The sequence below is a fragment of the Protopterus annectens genome, chromosome 3.part1, assembly GCF_019279795.1.
Source record: "Protopterus annectens isolate FY-2018-M chromosome 3.part1, PAN1.0, whole genome shotgun sequence".
Lineage (NCBI taxonomy): Eukaryota > Metazoa > Chordata > Ceratodontiformes > Protopteridae > Protopterus > Protopterus annectens.
Genome location: NC_056732.1, coordinates 861,495,534 through 861,516,293, shown reverse-complemented (window position 1 = coordinate 861,516,293; position 20,760 = coordinate 861,495,534).

The following is a 20,760-nucleotide window of genomic DNA, read 5'->3' as shown; positions in this document are numbered from 1 at the left end:
TTCTTTCATATAATTCTTTTTCTTTGTCAAAGTACTTTCTATCATTATGTTCTAAACCTTCCAATGCATCATTATGTGTTCTTTTATATTTTTCATTCTCTAATTTTCTCACATCATATTGCCACTGTAAAAAACATTTTTGTATTTATTTTAAATATCATCCACCTTTCAGACCAATTTTATAAAATGTCTCATAGTAATGTGATCTTTTCATAAGTGTATTACTAATCTCTTTCCTTCTTCATTCAATGCTTTCTTATTTATCCTTTGTATTCCTTTACCTATATTTATATATGACTTGTTTTCTTTTATCTCTAGCAATATTGCAAGATAATAAAAAAATCCTGTTTTAAGTACCCCCACTTCTCGGATAACAAACCCTTATGATACTATAAAATAATCTATTCCAGTTCTATGCATACCCCTTTTGTAAGTCCATGATTTTTTGTCTGAAAGTTTTTACTTACTGCATCGTATAACTTCTAATATTTTTCTTATAACATTTCCTTTATTTTTACGCTTGCCTCTTAAATCACAGCTAAAGTTTCCTGTCATTATACTATTCATATTTATCATTATGTAGTCTAAAATATGATGAAATAAGTTTTCCCTTTCTTTACAGTTAGTATAAGCATACAATGTTATAATTCTATATACTTTTTGGTTCCATTTTAAATCAACAATAGTTAATCTTCCCTTTCTTGCTAAAGTTAATTCTCTTTACTGTATTTCTAAAGAATACAGCTATTCCAGAACATCTATCAATTCCCAAATGCCAGATTATGTTTCCTTCCCATAGTGTCTCTGTTTATCTTTCTTCACATGTTAAAAAGCTTGGGTCTTCTAATATACATGCATCTGCATCACATGTATTGCACCATTGCAAAATGACTATTTGTCTTACTATATCTTAATGCTATTCACATTTATAGAATGCACTCTAAAATTGTTATTTTCCTTTTGATTTATGGTTTCAGAAGTTTGTAGCTACTTACCAGGCTAGCTTTCTTAACAGGCCATTGTAAGCCTAACCAATTTCCTTTCCAAAGGTGAGAATCAAACACTGTACTTTGTGTTTGTGAGTCAAACACCTTAACTATTATACAAAGCCCCAACCTTTAGCTGCATATACTCTTTTTAATCAATTATCTTTCTTTTTCCTTTTATACTTATTCCTTTAAATGTTCTGTTTCTGTCTTTTACCCTTTTGCCAATAGAATTCCTTTTTTTCCCTTTTACTACCTCCTAGTGTGTCTTCTTCATCGCTTATTTCAAAACATTCTTCTATATTCTCTTTATTATTTTTTTCATCTATGTTTTTCTTCTATTTCTACTACTTATGAAATGTCTTCTCTTTGTTCATTTTCTTCTCTTTCTTTTTCCTTTCTATTATTTTCATTGTTGCAATCCATCCAGAAATGTCCAATTTGTTTGCATTTATAACATTCAATTTACTTTTTGCATCATGTCTCATATCCCCACAAATATAACATTTTCTTTTGTCATAGTTATTTATCAAATTCCCTTTTACACACACACACACACACACACACACACACACACACACACACACACACACACACACACACACACACACAAAACATGTTTTGGGTTATCTCCAGTATTATAAAACACCCCTATTCCCCTCCATATTTATCATACTTGGTATGTGTATAACTGTTTCCCTTTCTATTTTCAAAATAATATTATAATCCCAGGAACCAGTCCATAGACCCCTTTTGTTACAAAGTTTTGCAATGTCCAGTACTTTACATAAAGCATTCAGATGTTCTTTCAAAGTCTCTCTGTCAACCTCTGTTCAAACTTCTACATGAATCTTGATTTTGTTTCCCTGTTAAATGCTTTTAACACATAAACACTTGGTAGGTTACAGTCCTTCTTTCTTTCATATACTCCAAGAAAAAATATTTCCATTGAAAAACAGGTCTCAAATATAATGTAAAAAAATGTCTCTTTGTTAATAAGAACAAATACTCTTACTTCATGTGCTTTTACACCCAAAAGAGCTATTAAATTGTCCCACACATCATACATGTACATTTCTTTGTCTTCTTTACTTTGAATCCATATCACGTACGTCTGTTTTTATTTTCTTCTGCCTACTTTTTTGCTACTCCGCTTTTGCTTTATTTTACTTTCTCTGCATATGTTTTCTTTTCCACCTCAGCACTATTCTTCATGATTGTCTCTTCATACACCTTTCATATTTTCTCAACAATGTCCCCTGGGAAACATCTCCTTCATTTTTTGCCTCACTGTGTACCATTTCTTTAAGGAAATCAAGCCACAACCCTCCTGACTAGAGGGTTATAATTGTAGATCCATCATTTGCTGACTCCTCTGCAACAAACAGTATTCTTTGAAACATTTCCTCTGAATTCTGAACACATTCTCTGGTCTCAATATTTGCTTTGTCCTTCATTTCATTCACTATTCTATTTATTTACTTATGTTTTATTTTATTTATTTTACATTTGTTGACCGGGCTAGTATAACTGGATACATGTCCATTTTCAGTAGAGGCCCATGGAGAAAAGCTCTAAGACACATACAAAATACAATATAGAATGTTGCAACAGTCAAGCTTAAAACAGCTGTTGTTAATAAAACATACAATACTCATAGTGAGCATAACACAAACAGTAAAAGGTAATGTACAAAAGATGTTACTATATACATAGATACATATATTTAAATTGCAATAACATGATCTTTTGGTTCTTTAAGGATAAGTCTGTAAAGGTGAAGAGTATTCATTAGTATAAAGAAAGAAAGTTAGTCAGGGTTACTACAATGGCATAACCAATGTGTACTGAGAAATAGTTTTAGATTCTGTTTAAAAAGTGTTAATGAAGACAGAGATTTGAGTTCAGTGGGTAGAAGATTCCGGTGCTTTCCAACAATATTAGAGAACAGAGAGTCTCCTGCCAAGTTGCTGGATCTGGTAGTATAGATATGCAGTTTGTTTGAGGAGCATACATTTTTAAAATTGTTGTAAGGGGTAATGAGGCTAGTGAGTATTGGAATGTTGGTGGGTTGATACAGGGTCTTATGGGCTATAGCAAGCTGGTGAAATTGAAGCTGGTTTAGAAACTCTAGTCATCCTAGTTGCTTTAGATTAAGACAATGATGAGTTCTAAAAGGACAGCCAGTGGCAAATCTAGTAATATTATTATAGGAGATTGCCAGTTTGTTGAGGTTATTTTTAGAATGATTAGTGTATATAGTTGAATCATTGAGTAGAGTGGAGATTAAGTGAGTTCTGGCTATAGTGGTCTTGGCTACTGGTGTAAGAAAGGGTTTGATTCTATAGAGGGACCCCAATTTCTTGTTGACTGTTTTTATTGTGCTGTTTATATAAGTATCGAAGTTAAGGTTGCTATCTACTGTAATTCCTAAGAGTTTAGTGGTTGGGTCGGGAGATATGAGAGTGCCATTATTAGATACGAGTGTGAATTTTACTGGGGTGGACTTTCGGGTTGGAGTGAAAAGTAAAAGTTTATTTTTTGGGGGTTTTAGGAGGAGGCAGCAGTTTAAAAAACATTGTTCTACTGTATTGAATGCTTTTTGGGTAAGGGACTGTAGTTCAGTTGGAGAAGTGGCTGTACAAATTATTGTGGAGTCATCTGCGTATTGAATACAGGTGGCATGAGAAATTTCTGATTGAAGTTCATTAATAAAAATGGTAAATAGCAGTGGGCCTAATATGGAGCCCTGAGGAACACCAAGGGAAATGGGGAAGTGTGTAGATAGGCTATTATCCCATAGCACAGCCTTTTGTCTATTGTCTAAGTAAGATTTGAACCAATTTATGGCTAGAGGTTCAAGTGAAAGGGATTTCAGTATATTTAAAAGAAGCTGGTGATTAACCATATTGAAAACTTTAGATAAATCAATAAAGACTGCAGAGGAAAGAATATTGTTGGTATGTTTTTGTTAATGCAGTCTGTGAAGGATAGCAGGGCAGTGGTAGTACTGTAGAAAGGTCTAAATCCTTGTTGACAGTTGGCAAGTAAGTTATTTTTGAGTAGGTGGTTAAGTAGTTGCTTATGGATGCATTTCTCCATTATTTTTTGCTAGAGGAGATAGTAGAGCTATAGGACGATAGTTAGAAAAGTCAGAGTTCCCACCTTTATGTAGTGGGATGATATGATTTTCCAGATAGATGGGATAGTTCCTTCACTTACGGTTCTGTTAACAAGAATAGAAATGGGATAGGCTATGGCTTTAGCTCCTTTTTGCAGGTATTCTGCTGGAAGTTGGTCGGCTGAGGGGGTGGGAAGTTTTAGTTTTTGGAGAAGGGAGCAAATGAAGGAAGTAGAAACTGGTTGTAACTGAAATGATGGAGGTGGGCTAATAGTAGATGTAGGCAGATTTGAGGTATCTAGAGATAGTTGACTAGCAAGAGTTTGGATGGCATCTGTGAAGAAAGAATTGAAGGCATTAGCAGTATGTGTGGGATTCTCTGGGTTAGAGCCTTGTGGGTTAGGTGTGATAGATTGCCCTGGGTATAGTAGTTTGTTAATGCTAGTCCAAAAGTTTTGTGGTTTCTTTTGGTAAGTTTACTGTAATTGGAAGTAAAAGTTTTTTTTTTATCTAAGAGGATGGCTTTTTTGTATTATTTCTAAGTTGTCTAAAGTTTTGGTGGTCTGTAGCATTCTTAGTAGTACGCCATTGTGCCCAGGATTTGTTTCTAAGAAAGATTTTTTGCCAAGTAGCTTTTGAGAGCCAAGGGGCAGGTTTAACTTTATTTCTAACAGAGTGAGATGGGGTGTGGTGGTCTAGGATGGCTAAGAATGTGGAATTAAAGTATTCCACTGCTTCATTTAGTGGGAGAGATTGTAGTGGTGACCAGCTACACTGCTTGAGTTCTGTTTGAAAAAGTTCAGGGTTAAAATGCTTTTTGGTGCGTATTGTCCTGAAAGTGTTTGGGTAAGTTAGGTTGGTTATATGTCTGATAATATAAGTTAATGACTGGTCACTTAGATCATCTGGGAGGGCTCCTACTTTGTATGTTTGGTGAGGAGTATTAGTAAAAATCCACTCTAAGGTACTTTCTTTGTTATTGGGTTTATTAAACCTGGTTGGGGAGTTAATAGTTTGTGAGAAGCCATATAAGTTAATATGGGTGGTAGGGTGTACATTACTACAGGACTTCTAGTTGATATTAAAGTCTCCAAGGACTATAATTTCTTTTGGGAGATTAATAGAAAGCCAGTTAAGGATATTTTCAAGGGTATTAATGTTATTTCCTGGAGGAAGGTCGATACAATGATATATATGGATTTACATGTGTTGACCTGAAATTTAGAAATGAGGATTTCAGCAGTATTGTTACAGTAGTAACTTGTAGCTCTGCTTTATAAAGGATTGCTACCCTTCCTCCCTTTTTGGCTGTGAGGTCTAGTCTCAGGATATTGTAACTTGGTGGGGTGACTTCATTGTCTTTAATTGTAGGATTTAGCCATATTTCAGATAAACGTAGAATATCAAATAGGTGGACATCTAGGAGGGTGTGGAGGTGGGCAATTTTATTGTTAATGCTACGTATATTGAGATGTGCTATATAGAGTGAGTTCGAAGATTTAGTAGGGGCTTGGGTACTAGTGTTGTTAGGGTTGCACTGTTCAGTGGCAAGGGTATTGTTTGGGCTGGGGTTAGGATGAATGTCCCATCTAGTAAGGAGTGGAGGTATATTCTATTTATAAGGTAGTGAAGCTTACAATACTAGTCAAGTGATTTCCTAATATTTAGATTGGTATACTTAATGTGGGCCAGTCTATGATATTTGGCTTGTAGGTAGCAGGATCTGGATGTGATGTTTATATAGTTTTGAGAGAAAGCTAGTAGTGGTGTAGAAGTGAGTTTGCAGGGGAAGAGAAGGTTGGGGTATAATGGTTGTTCATAGGAGGTTAGCAGATACGCAATAGTTAGAGGAGGAAAGAGTGAGATCAAGAGTAATAGTTTTATTTGGTGTGGGATGGGTAATATAACCATTATCGTAGATTAAAAAGTGGAAGAAAAATGGGAGATAAGGTAGTGTGAACAGATAAGGAGATGTATCAACAGGTGAGGTAAGGTGATGTAGCAAGGAGGGATGGGAGGTAAGGTAATAGGTGAGGTGTTGTGACAAGGAGGGTTGGGAGTGCTAAGGAGGTGAGCTAGCAGCTAGATTAGAGCAGATGTGATGGGGATGTGGTTTAGAGGAATATATGTGGGAGCACTGGTGGTGGGTGGAAATTGGGGGCAGGGTAGGGGAGCGGAGTGAGCCCACAGGGCGAACGGAGTGGGTAGAGACAAGTGAGTGAAACAGCCAAGGAGAATAATCAGTGGAATGCTGACTGATAAGGTAAGTTAAACTGAAGTAGGTGAAGAATGAATAAGACATAGAGTGGAAGATTTCCAAGGAGGATAGTGGGAGATTACAGCAAAACAAGAGGAGTAAGAAAGAACAATAATAGCAAGGTGAAGACAGCAGTCTGTATAATAAGTATTTCCTGGGATATTGGGATAGTCAAATGATAGTGACAAGATAAGGTTGCCACCTAGTGACCAGGGACTTGTATTACAACAGTAGTATTTTCTGGGGAAGGCTGGTCTAGGGCTAAATAAGATGCTCTGTTCAGCTAGGGAAGGTAGTGAAAGGCAGTCATGGGTGGTACTAAACTACAGGATAGAGGGGGGATATGGCTGCTGGCTGACCAGGCTGAGAAGCTTTTTATTATAAACAATAAGTAATAAGCATACTATAAATAAACTTTACAGCCAGTATGGAGAAAACACATACTTTCTTCCTTCCATTCATGAAAGAGCACAGGGAAACACTTATAGGGTGATGAGACAGCTGGTAAGTCAGGAAGGGTCCTTAGTTGCCAGGTGGGCTCTTATCTCCTATTGGAAGGTAGGCCAGCTGGAGAGCTGAGAGCAGTCCAAAAAAAAAAAAAAACAAGACAGCAAGCGGAGAGAGAAGAAACAAAAAACCTTAGCAAGTTAGTTCAGTCAGAAATGCCCAAGCAAATCCATAAACTGCCACAATTATACATATATCCCACAAAGCTGGTTCAGCACAGGAAAAGATAAAAACATTCATCTATTAAACAGTCATAGAACAATGTTAGAGACTATAGGATAATTGACAACTGGTTTGGTCTATATCCATCTTTGGTACATTTGTATAGTCAAAGCACGGTTAAATAACTCACTGAATGCTGCAGACCCACATACAATTGCAGTTAAGGTATATCTGTATCTACACTGGTACATTTAAATAGAAAGACACTGTGCTAGAGCTAACAAAATACAACAGGCATTAGTGTAAGTACTATTAAACAGTTTCTGTATGTATTAAAAAAACAGTCTTATCATTCAGTGTTTATCCGGCTAATGGCTAGTTGCGGTCACATTGCATGGTTCTTTCATAAATAAAGATGCCTGTTTAAATGCAGTAATATAAAGCACAAAATCATGTTTGTAAGGTTGTGCTTATAAAAATATCTAAACCATTGTAGAACCTGTTTTTTATTTAGCCATTTATCTGCCTAGTTGAGCTGAGGTAGTTAGTGGTACACACTATGCATTTGCAGAGACCTGGGGTATCTAGAAGTTGCTCCACGTGTGTGGCGAAAGTTTATGCGTTGTCTGGTAAACACGCATACTAAGCAGGCAATAAGCAAAAGTAAAGATTACTCCTGTGTCCGCTTGTGTTGCCAGCTGTAAAAGCAGGTATAAGTAGGTTCTGAGTGAGGTTACGCCTGTTCAGGCAATAAAATTAATATAGCTTAATTAAGATTATAGCTAAAATTAATATTGCTTTCTACTAATTCCCCACTTAAAGTTGTTCCACGTGTGTGGCTAAAATGTATGCATTGTCTGGTAAATGTGCATACTGAGCAGGCAGTAAACAAAAGTAAAGATTACTCCTGTGTCTGCTCTATCATCTCCTTCTCTCTCCATCTGCCTCCCTGTTTCTCCAGGCCACCTCTGAGCCTGGAATGGAAACATGAAGTACTCCTCCAAACTAGTTCCCACTGACAACAATGATGAGTAGGGGTCATTTATTAAAATTCATAAAATATAATATATACATTCTATATACTAATTTCAAAGTTCATTTACAATTATTTACAATTATGCTCAAGTACATCACACATTTTTTTTAAATGTTTAAACTTTCAATTCCCCCCCACTCTTTTTTCCATGACCCAAATTTTATTTTCTTCAAAATTTCTGACACCCATTTCCCATTATATTTTACCTCATTTGTTCTTTCATTCCAGATAATCCACATTATACAAAACAAGTTTTCATCTAACCTAGTTATATTATTTTGTTTCATATTTTCATAGTATCCATATTCTGTCATGTCCATATTTATACATTTGACATTTTTCCTTCCTTTTAAACATTCTTTGCCAGATATTTCATCCCACGATTGATATGCTCTTGTACATTTTAGAAAAACATGTTCAGTGGTTTCTTATTCTACATAATATATACACATTCTATCTTTTTTGTTTTATATGGCATATTTGCCTTTACTGGGAGCATATTTATAGCCAACCTCCACAAAAAATGTGTGCAATAAATCTTTTTCACATTCTGGTGATATCATAAATACACTTGGTAGATATGCCATCTTAATTAATATTACTGAATTAATTATACATGCTTTTTCCTATATCTGAGTTTAAATATTCTCTACAATATACAAGTACTCATTATTTTAAGTATCATATCCTTTCATTGTGTCACCCTCTGTTGCTCAATAGGTTCATAGGCTCATAGATAGGTACTAGGCTATCAGCTCAATGGCCTAAGTAAGCCTAGCCAACAAGGTTCCCTGGCTTACGCTACCTAAGAAAGTTATTTTCCTGTGCCCCTGTTGAGCAGAGCCACAGAAGTGATCCCCAGGGTGTATTTCCTATTTCCCATCCACTCATCAAGATTTTTCTTGAAGAGTGCTAATGAGGAACTTTGCTTGACATAGATGGGTAGCTTTTTCCAGAGTATGGGAAGTCTCTGGGACAGGAATCTATCCCTCCAGCATGTACTATTTATTGTGGTGACAAGGTTTAGGTCCCTAGACCATGTAGCTCAGAGGGATTGGGATTTCTTTAGGTGTAGCATGTCCAACAGCTCTGGGTTTGACATAGCTTTATATGTTAGGCAGAGATCACCTCAGAGTAGGTGATATGCTACAGAGTAAAGCTGGAGTTTTTTGAGACAGTCAGTGTAGGGCATCTGTTTGAGGCCAGTAATCCTCTTTGTGAGGTACTTCTGTGCCCTTTCCAGCTGCTGCAGATGTCTTGTGAGGTACATTCCAAAAGGAGCATTGCACTCTATAATGGGTCTAATGAGTGTTGAGTAGAGGGGGACAATGACCTCTTTTTTTCCTAGATGAGAACCCTTTTGTGATGAGGTTTGCCATGTAGAAGGATTTCCTGACTACTGTGTTGATGTGATTATCATAGGAGAGACTACTGTCCACCTGGGTCCCAAGGTCTCTTATCACAAATTTGGCATTCAGTAGACTGCCACCTATGTCATAGTTCATGGGCATTGAGCTTGAGGCCATGGCTCTGACGCCAGGCATCTGTCACAGTGAGGGCCTTCTGTAGGATGTCCACATCATTTGGGGACTCAACTATGGCTCCTAGTTTGCAGTCATCTGTGAACTTCATTAGCCAATGGCCTTCTGTGTTAGCCTGTACTTCAGAGAAGTAGAAACCAAACAGGAGAGGTCCAAGGACTGAAACCTGTGGTACTCCACTTGTCACTGGTTTGAAGTCAGAATTGGAGTCTGCAACTTTTACAGTGTGGGTTCTGTCAGTAAGTCAGTTGGCAACTCATCTTGTGACATAGGGATTTATACCTAGTTTAGTGAGTTTAGCAATAATTCCAGAATGTGGGATGGTGTTGAAAGCCTTGGTGAGGTCAAGATAGGCTGTGTGAGCCACCTTACCCTCATCTATGGCTTTGGTGACTGCCTCAAAGAAGTCGATCAAATTCAGGAGGCATGATATGCCTTTCACAACCTGAACTGGGTGGGGTTCAGAGTTTGGAGGTTACCAATGTCTTTGGATATGAGATCCATGACGATATGTTCCATGGCCTTACCTGCATAGTTGTGATTACAGGGACTATGCATTCTTCTTGTATAGATATTGGCCCTTTAGGGGGTGAGAGGGGGGTAAATTTAGCCCTGAACCTATCTGCCAGGATCTTGGCAATATCAGTTGTTTCTGTAATTTTCTTGCCGTTGTGCTGTAACTCAGAGCAGATCTGAGTGTTGCCTTGAGATTATTGAAATAGCTATAGAATATTTTGTGGTTGTCCCTAGAATCAGTGGCAATTTTGTTTTCATAGGTAGCTTTGGAGGATCTTATAGGAGATCTCAGCTTCTTACTGAGGCTGACCATGGAGTTCCTTGACTCATGGGATTTTACTCTCTTTTGCAACAGTTTCTTCCTTGTTTTGTAGAGATTGTTTATGGCAGGGGACCACCAGATTGGCTTCCTTTTTTTGGAGGATAGCATCTTGGTTCTGTTTGGGATAGCATGATCCATGCACTCGTGTAAGTGCTTATAGAGTGCATTTGTGTAGTATTCAGCCATCGTAACTGTATTGTCCATCTGCATGGATGTCAGGAAGTTCACCACTTCTGTCTTAAGAAGCATGAAGTTGGCTTTGGAGACATTTTTTACCATAGTTCCCTTAATTGGGGGTGGGGGTGGGATGTGGATAGCTAGGGTGATTAGCTTATGGTCGGATCTGACCAACGATGAGTTGACTTCAGGTGTGGAACACCAGTCATTCATGTTGGTAATGACTAGGTCTAAGATATTGTTGCCCCTGGTGGGGGTTTAGATGAGTTCATCCAGGGCATTGGAATTTATGAATTCCAGAAAGCGTTGAGCGAAGGAGTTGGTACATGAGTAGTTTTCCCAGTTAATGGTGGGATAGTTGACATCACCTATTATTAGGGTGTTTGATTGAAACCTAATATTTTCCAGTATATCAAGAAAAAAGGAGTGGGAATCCTGGGGCATGTTGGGGGATCTGTAGCAAGCTACAATTTGGATTTCAGTTTTGCCCAGAGTTAGTTGTACTTGGATAACCTTGGATGCATTATACTGAGCAACTTGCCTGGAGGTGTGGATATCTTTAATGAATATGGACACACCTCTGCCTTTGGTGTTCCGGTCCAGGTTAGAGGGACGAAAAGTGTGGTATGAGTTATAGCCTGGTAATGCAGGAATGCTCTCTGGAGCCTTGAACCAGGTCTCATTTCCTGCACAAATATCAATGTTCTCCATTTTAGGGAGTGCATTTTGAGGTTTAGACTTCTAGCACTGAGTAGCATTACCTTCAGTTTTTGCTTGCCTGTTCCTGTTACGGTGGTGAATTTGTTATTTGAACCTTGCCTAAAAAAGGCACTATAGGGGCAGCAAGAGCTCGAGCCAATATCTGGAATCCCTGAGGTGACAGGTGCAGGACAACTCTGGCAAAGCATCATGGTCTGTCGACCATGTTGTCCTAGCAGACAGATACTTGATCCACTTAGAATGACACCAGAAGCATAGGCAATTGTTGAAGTCAATAATTTTGTCTTTGTACTGTGGTATCATTCTGGGCAATGGCAGGATGCTACTCAGGGCTAGGGTCATACCTGCCTTGGCTACAAGTTCAGAGAGCTCTTCCATGTCTTTTTTCATGTTGTCCAAGGAGGTACATCTCAGGTCATTCACATCATCATGGACAATGACAGAGTCATATTTGTACTTGTTGTGGATTGACCTGAGTGCATGGGTTATGTGGTGGATCCTGGCACCTGACAGGCAGCTGACAGTAACCTTCTCCTTGTTTAGCCTGGTGAGTGGGACATCAGTGTGCCTGACTACAGGGTCACCTATGACTAGTGTATTGGGTATGTTGTTTTGCCTTATGGGCTGTGGTTGACTGGTACACTGAATCTGTGGGCTATGTGTCATTTGGGTTGTGTTGGGGGATGGAGGTTGCTTGTGTTTTTGCTTTGGAGTTCTCTGTTGCTTGAGCAGATTATTATTGAAAGCATCTGCAGAAGTTTTTGCGTTTCTATGTGTGGATTTTGGTGGTGTAGTTTTAGTGAGGCTATGTGATGACTGGTGTGGTGCAAGTGTTTACCTTCTCCTCTTGACTGTCAAGTTCAGTCTTGGTTGGAGAGACCTTTACCTCCAGTTTGGATGGATAAGTGCATCTCTCACAGGTTGTAGTGTTGGGTGGTAGGAGGAGACAGCTGTCTGTGTACATGAGGCAATTGCTACATTGCTCCAAGATGCCCATATTCATCAGATAGACAGGAGCAAACACTGGGAGCTGACCCTTGGACATGCCTGAATAAAAAACTATTTTCCTCTAGACAAGTGAGGAAAGCAAACATTATTCCCAGAATTTCTATTTCTTCTTTATTAAACTGTATGCATCTTACTTTTCCAGAGAACCCCAGTCCTTTACACTTTTCATCATTAACACTTAAACCTAACACCTTTAGTTCTTTGTCAAGTGTATCAATAGCTATACTCATCCATTCTTTTTTAACAAGTAATACTAGAGCATCTGCATAAGAGAACATTACTGGAATCTGAATTCTGTCTGGTAAATACTATTTAGGTTCCTCCAATGCCAAATTCATCTTGGTAACTACTGCATTCATAATTAATGCAAATAGAATACTACTTGCTGAACATTCTTGCTTAATGCCACTTCCTATTTTTATTGTCTCACTTAACCAACCATTAAACACTAATCTCATTTTATTTTTGCTATATATAGATTGCAAAACTTTGATTATTTTATTACTTATATTATATTCTTTCAAAATTTCCCATAATGCTTTATGCTGGATCTTGTTGAATGCTTTACTTACAGCTCCTACTAGTATTTTCAATTCTGTTCCCCTGTTTACTACATCATCTATCAAATCTCTTATTGACTTCTTTGACTTCTTTTTTCTTTTATTCCAAAAATTGTTTTGGTCAATAATATATTACCCTTACATACTATTACTTTTTTACTATTGTCATAAAAAATCTTATAATCAACATTGTTTAGTTCTAGCTGTCTCCAGTTTTTTATGTCTGTTCTTTTTCCCTTTTTACATATAAATTTCATTGTACCCATACAAATTTTTTAATCATTTACACCTTTTTAAAAATATTCATTCAACACCTCTAAAAATATACTTTTTGCCATTCTTGCATGTCCTTATACATTAAATATTCAAGTCAAGACCTGTAGTTGCTTCTACATTTACTGTTTTCAACACGTTTTTCCTTATATCTTTATTTTAGTTTTTCATAACTTTTTCCAATCAAGTTTTCAACACATTTTAAATTATATTATTGCAATCTTTCCATCCATTCTCTTATTATCTTCTTCAGTAATTTTTTTAAGTTCCATTTATTTTTTCTTATAGTGTCACATATGGAAAACGTTTCCAAAATATTTCTTTTTACTGTCTGCATAATTTCTTTTTGTATTCACTAAACATCCTTCCTCATTCCTCAACTTGCTTTATTAGTCTTATTTTTTCTTTAACCATTTTAGTTGGATATGGTGCTACTTCTTTTTATTCCTTGTAAAAAAATACCTTTGTTTGAATATTCTTTTTTAATTTTCTCTTGGTTCATTTGATATGACATTCTTTCTTTTTCTGAAAACTCTTCCCTGCTGTCTATTATGTTTTTAAATACTTGGTTGCTGAGTTCCTTATATTTGCAACTATCTTGTATTATTTTTATCCTTTGCCATTCCATTGCTTCTTTTCTATGTTTTTTTCTTTTAAACTAATATACAAACGTGTCCAGTCTTTATAAAACCATCTCACATTTATATGATCTAGTCATAGTTGATGTATTATTTCCTTTTACATACCCATTTAGCTCTGATTCATTAATTCTTTTTATCCCTCTGCCTGTTTTATATAACCTACTCTTTCTTGAATCTTGAATTTTTTTCTTCCTTCCTTATTTCCTGAACTTTTTCTTGAATTCTATCTGTTATTTTTCCCCAAGACACTGCCTTCTTGCTCTCCGGTTCATTCTATTCAATTAATATTTTCAAATAAACATCCCACAATGCCCTCCCCCCAACTGGAGGATTGTAACAACACACTCAACTGTTGCAGAATCTGTTGCAAGCACATTTCAATGAAATAACTCTTCTAAATCTACAATATCTATTTCCACACCCTCTTTTTGCCTTTTACTCAACTCTCCTCCACTTTCTTTTCTCCCTTCTCCGTTATCCTCACTCCACATAACTTCCAGTTCATTCTCTGATAAATTAGGCTTTTCAGCTGTTCATTTAACAAATTCTCTCTCATCCAAAAAACTTCTTCCTCATCCATGTTTGATTTTAGACTTCCTACTTCCCTGAGACTGGATCAGAAGACAGGACATGTAACAGCAAATTGAGTCCCCATATGCAAAGAGTAGCGTATTTTTTATTGATATATACATCACATATTATTTACATATTTACATTATTTACATCTATTTACAAATCTCCATACATTATAAACTTCAATTTAAGCATTCCCTCCCCACTCATTTATCCACAACCAAAACATTATTTTCCTCAAAAAACTTTGTCAATGTCCATTTCCATTGTATTTAATTTCATATAGTCCATGATATTCTTCTGTCCATTTTCTTCACTTCTTCCTGTTTTTGTGCACCACAATAACCAAATTCTATTATGCCCATATTTATTTGCTCAGATATTAACAGACTTTTTACCCTTTTGTGCTTAGATATTTCTTTCCACATATTTTTAACTCTTCACATTTCAAAAACACATGCTTAGTAGTTTCAAGTTCTTTACATTTATGACATATTCTATCTTGTTTTTGTATGGCATATTTGCCTTAATCAGCAATGTTCTAATAGACAATCTCCATAAAAATCATTACATTCTTTAATCTTTTTATAGTTCTTATTTCATCATTATGGCTTCAAGGGTTTTAGGTTCGGAATTATTGACACAGTTAAACACAATATTAGGGGAGGTGATATGAAAAATGGACTGTTAAACAAGGAATTAAAATGGCAATTAAGATTGAGGGCCAACGTTTTTCCTGGTCTAAATGAATATGTTAGTATAAAGCCAGTATTGACAGCTAAAGCACACAGGGTATGAAGTAACATTTTACATTTTGTATGTATAGTGTAGAATTTTATTCATAATATTCTTACAATGTTCGTTTATGTATTACTTGATAAGATATTATACACACACTTTGGACAAAAAATGAAGGCAACAAGGATTGTATTAAGAGCATGGTTCTTTAAAATTTTAATTGGACTTAATTGATAGCAACAGTGATTTCTATATAAAGTATGGCAGCACTTTTTAAGTTTCATCTGATGAAGTCTTGTAGGAGATGAAAGTGCTCATCTATATATTTCATTATTGGAATCATATAAAGGTTCTACGTTTTTACTGGAGGCCTGGACTGATTTTTTATATTTTTGAGTGAGGTACATTGTTCCAATGAGTTTTAGTCATCTACAGCAGTTCCAGTTGTCTGCTCGTATAAGCATGGTGCTTGTGGGTTGCAGTGTTGCATACATGGAAGACTCTACGTGAGATTCTACTTTTATTGAGAATGTAGAGCCTCACAATTTGGGTTCTACAGTTCAAACACAGCAAGAGATTGCCAGGGTTCACGAGGAATTGGCTGATATGAAAGGTGAACTTACTAGGCTGATTGAATTGTTCAGCCAAAGGGAGCCACTAGATGGAGCTGGACCACACATCTCTCAGCCTTCGCACACACCGGAAACCCTGGAAGTATTTTTCATGTCGTCTCCAGGCTCAGTAGCAGTGAGCCATGGTGGGATTCAGACGGAAACCAGTGGCATTTTACAACAACCTGGGAATAGTAGCAAGGGCGAGCGAGTGATTCACAATGTCTCAAATAAAGGAAACAACGGAGCGGTTCACCTTCAAGGCCGACCAGTTCAACAGACATTCACAAAATCAAAAGATACTGTTAATCCTAAATCATTGTGTAACAGTAATGAGAACAGGATTTCTAATTTTCCCAAGGACATGGAAGTTCATTCTCCCCTCAAATCAGCGCACATTTTGCGTTTTAAAGACATTATGGAAAGGAACTATGTATTTTCAGGTTCTTTTTCTGCCTGTAATACCAACATGGAAGGCCATGGACAGGGCAATGACTCATATGAAGAGCCTAGTTTAAAAGACATGATATTCATTTTTGAAAAAAAACTGTTCAAATACAAATGTTTACAGGTCGACAACAGTTATTTACATAGCTGTATTAGTCATAAGGTAGTGCCACAAGGACTGAGAATTTATAAATATACTTTTGGCATTGATTATTCTGATACAGTTTTACAGGACTTTCATAGTTTTTTTGACGAATGTGGGTTGGGTTTGATTACCAAAATGATTAAATATAATGAAAACATGTTAGTGAACCTGACCAAGGAAATTAATAAATTGGATGGGGACATTTTAAAGGACTTGTTATTTAAGGAGTACGAACAGTTGTACAACAATATTTTGCATAGAATAGATGGTAGGATACAAAAAAATCTATTTTAGAAAACAGAAAAAGTTTATTAGAGACAAACAACAATATCACACAGGTACAATGTATCCAGGCCCTTTTAATCACATTAAACAACAAAAGAATAAGACAAAGGGTAACTATCACCACCAAAACAGGTATGGTGACTCTGTTCCAGAGCACAGAATACATTTTGATGGAAGTAACAACAATTATGGAGGTAATGACCATAGGGCCCTTGATGAGTTAGACACATTTTCGGAATCCCCAGGAAGATTTTTTATTACCCAGGAGATCGTAACGTCTGGCCAAGAAAATCAGGTATCCCTCAGAGGTAGATTATCAAATCAGCCCACATGGGACCAAACATGGTTGGAAAAAAGTGGGGATGAGGGGGAAACAGAAATAGCTGTGAACAGTGATGGTATTGTCACAGAATGCAAAGGATTTAAAATCTTTAATTACACTACCTGTAATCTGGGTAAACAGCACTTTGAACTTTTTTTGAAGGGATTTAAGTTTGTGAAAACAAGCTATGGGGATGTAGCTGACTTATTAGTTGATTTGAAGTTATATCTTAGAAAGGTGAATTTGAAATTTGTGTGCAAGAACAATGTAGAAGATAATTACATTGACAACAAAAGTTTAATTAGAGCTAATACTTTCAACCCTCCCTTCCATCCGGCTTTATTGATGTTTGAAAAAATAGTCACGGACGAAATTTATGCAGCACATTGTCAAAATAGACTGAATATGGGACATCAAAATCTCAGTGATGGTGAGGAGAAATTACTATGGGATTTACAAGCACAAGGAGACTTTTGCATCATGAAGCCGGACAAAGGAGGAGGAATAGTCCTATATGGTAATGAGGAATATAAAAATGCACTAACTAACATATTATTGGATACAAACACCTATTCTCCTGTGTCCCTTAATGAAGTACACATTGCTTGTAGAAGGATCGATATGTTAGTATAAAGCCAGTATTGACAGTTAAAGCACACAGGGTATGAAGTAACATTTTACATTTTGTATGTATAGTGTAGAATTTTATTCATAATATTCTTACAATGTTCGTTTATGTATTACTTGATAAGATATTATACACACACTTTGGACAAAAATTGAAGGCAACAAGGATTGTATTAAGAGCATGGTTCTTTAAAATTTTAATTGGACTTAATTGATAGCAACAGTGATTTCTATATAAAGTATGGCAGCACTTTTTAAGTTTCATATGATGAAGTCGTGTAGGAGACGAAAGCGCTCATCTGTATATTTCATTATTGGAATCATATAAAGTTTCTACGCTTTTACTGGTGGCCTGGACTGATTTTTTATACTCTTTACATTTATGACATATTCTAGTTTGTTTTTGTATGGCATATTTGCCTTAATCAGCAATTTTCTAATAGACAACCTCCATAAACATCATTACATTCTTTAATCTTTTTTATAGTTATTATTTCATCATTATGGCTCTTTTTCTTATCTATGTCTAAATCTTTCCATGGTTCAATGCAATAAAATGCTTTCATAATACTTAAGTACCATTCCTTTCTATTTTCTTCAGATATATTATTTTTATTTTCCATAACACAATTTTGTTTTGATACTGTTTCATTTCTTCTTTCACTTCTACTTTATTTTACTTCTTTTTTTATCTTAAATTGCTTCCCACAGTTCTTTGCATATATAATATAATATCATTTCTATCAAGTTTTTATTTTTCTTCGTAATTTCTTTTAATACCTTATATGAAATTAATGATGCTGCATGTACTATTGGTTTATTAAACCCAAGCCTTCTTGCTCTTCTTTCTGATATAAAATCCTTCTCTTGACTGTATTCAGTCTAGAGTCTCATATAAAAGAAAATATAATCATCATTAGTTTGTTTTCATACTTAATAGGAATCATATTGGTGTTAGCAACATAAACATTTTTTCCTATTACCATGGTGTTCAAGAAGTGTACATTTTTCTATATGAAAATCTATATGATTCCCAAAAATTAGTCATATCCTTCACTTCTTTGAGTACATTATCCCATAGTTATTGTCTGTATTCATTCCTTTCAAATATTATTCCCAATATATCTATATATTTTTAAATGAACTCAATACCTCCTATCATACCTTCAAAACCAAATCCTTTATTTTTCTCTTTATTTATACTTAAACATTTTTTTTTAATTTATACTTACTTTTTCATTTACTTTTTCAATCCATACTTTATTTTTAACAATTAATACAATATCATCTGCATAATTATGCAGTGTTGGCAATTGTACTTCCTTCCTCATTTTGCATCCACTGCTACTTGACATTTTATTAATTGCTTTCTCTATTACATTAATAGCTATTTAGAAATTTACGCTACTAGTTGGGCAGCCCTGCTATATTCCACATTCTGTTTTTATTTCTTCACCAATCCAAACATTTACATTTAGTTTCACATAGTTCCTTTCATAAACAGATTTTATTACTTGTAATGTTTTTGCTTACATTATATGCCTGCAAAATTCCCCATAATGATTTATACTGAATATTACCATAGGCTTTACTTATATCCCCTACCATAACCTTCATTTCTACATTTTTATTTATGATATCGATCGACTATTTTGCTTATTTTCCATAATAACTCTTGACTTTCTTTTTCTTTTCTTTCATATACAATGTTATCTATTTTTGTAACCTTTTTTTTATTAGTCTCATAAACATTTTGTAATCCATATTCAATGCTGTAGTTCCCCAGTTTGTTATCGCCTCTTTATTTCATTTTTTAAATATAAATTTTATAACTCCTGTACATGTCTCTTTCTTTTTAATTCTTGTTTGTAAGCACTAAATCATTATTTCTATAAAAAATATTTTTACCACTCTTCCATTCCTTTATACATACCATATTCAATTCCATCCAATCCTGTTGCAGAATTCATGTCAATATCTTTTAGAATTTTATTAAATTCTTTCATAGTTACTTTTTGTTCTAAATATTCATTATCCTCATTATGTTATTTTTCACCTTTATAAATTTGTTCTGTTTTCCTCTCTTTTAACAAATAATTCCAATACATATTCTTAATTATTTTGTATATTCTTTCTTGCTGTCTTATTTGCTTATCTTCCTTATTTTTTAATCCTCTTATTTTCCTTCCTTTATCATTTTACTCAAATATGGTGCTACCTTTTCTTTCTTTCCTTGTAAGCATTATTTTTGTTAATGTAAGAAGTTGTTAATTTTAATTTGATTCATTTTATATATTTCTCTTTTTCATCAAAGGAATTTTTCTTTTCTACTCAGTTTGTAAATGTTTCTTGGTGTACTATCTCATATCTCTATTTTTCTTTTCTTATTTTCTTCCTTATACATTCTAAAAACACTTTTTTAATCTCTCTTTAAAATTAAGCCACCAAAGAGTCCAGTTCTCATAAAATTCTCTTATATTCATATGATTTTACATAATTCCATACATTATTTTTACCCTTCTAAATCTAATTTATTTTCATTAATTCGCTTTATTCCTTTTACTATTCTTATATAGTCTTCATTTTCCTGTACTTTAAGCCATATAGCCACATGATCTGAAAATCCGGCATACTTAATTCCTTGTTTTTATAAATTTTAAATGATCAACTATTAAAAAATAAACAATTTCTGTCCTGATGTCATTCTTTTTGTAGTTCCAGTAGTTATTTTCCCACATTCTTAAATTTCCACTTCTCATAATTTCTCAAACCATTTTAACATCACAATTGCTCTTATTCTTTCTTAAATTACAATTAAAATCACCCACCACCATAATGTCCATATTTGCACAAACATATTCAAAAATATTTCAAAGTCATGTATCTGTAGCACTTTTTCCAGCGTCTCTGCTGATAATGGCTTCATTCCAAGTTAGACTTTCCCTGTAAACAAATGTTAAATAAAGAAATAAAATAATTAAATATTTTTAAACGTCCTTTTTCTCTCTTTTTTCATTACATATGCATATAAAGCTTTCACTCTATACACATTTTTTTCCATCAAGTCTATTACCATAATTTGTCCTAGTTCCACTATGGTTACATCTAATATTTCAATGCTTTCTTGACATAATATATCTGCCCGAGCATGTTTCTTTCCCCATGTTCCAAACTACTGCACCATT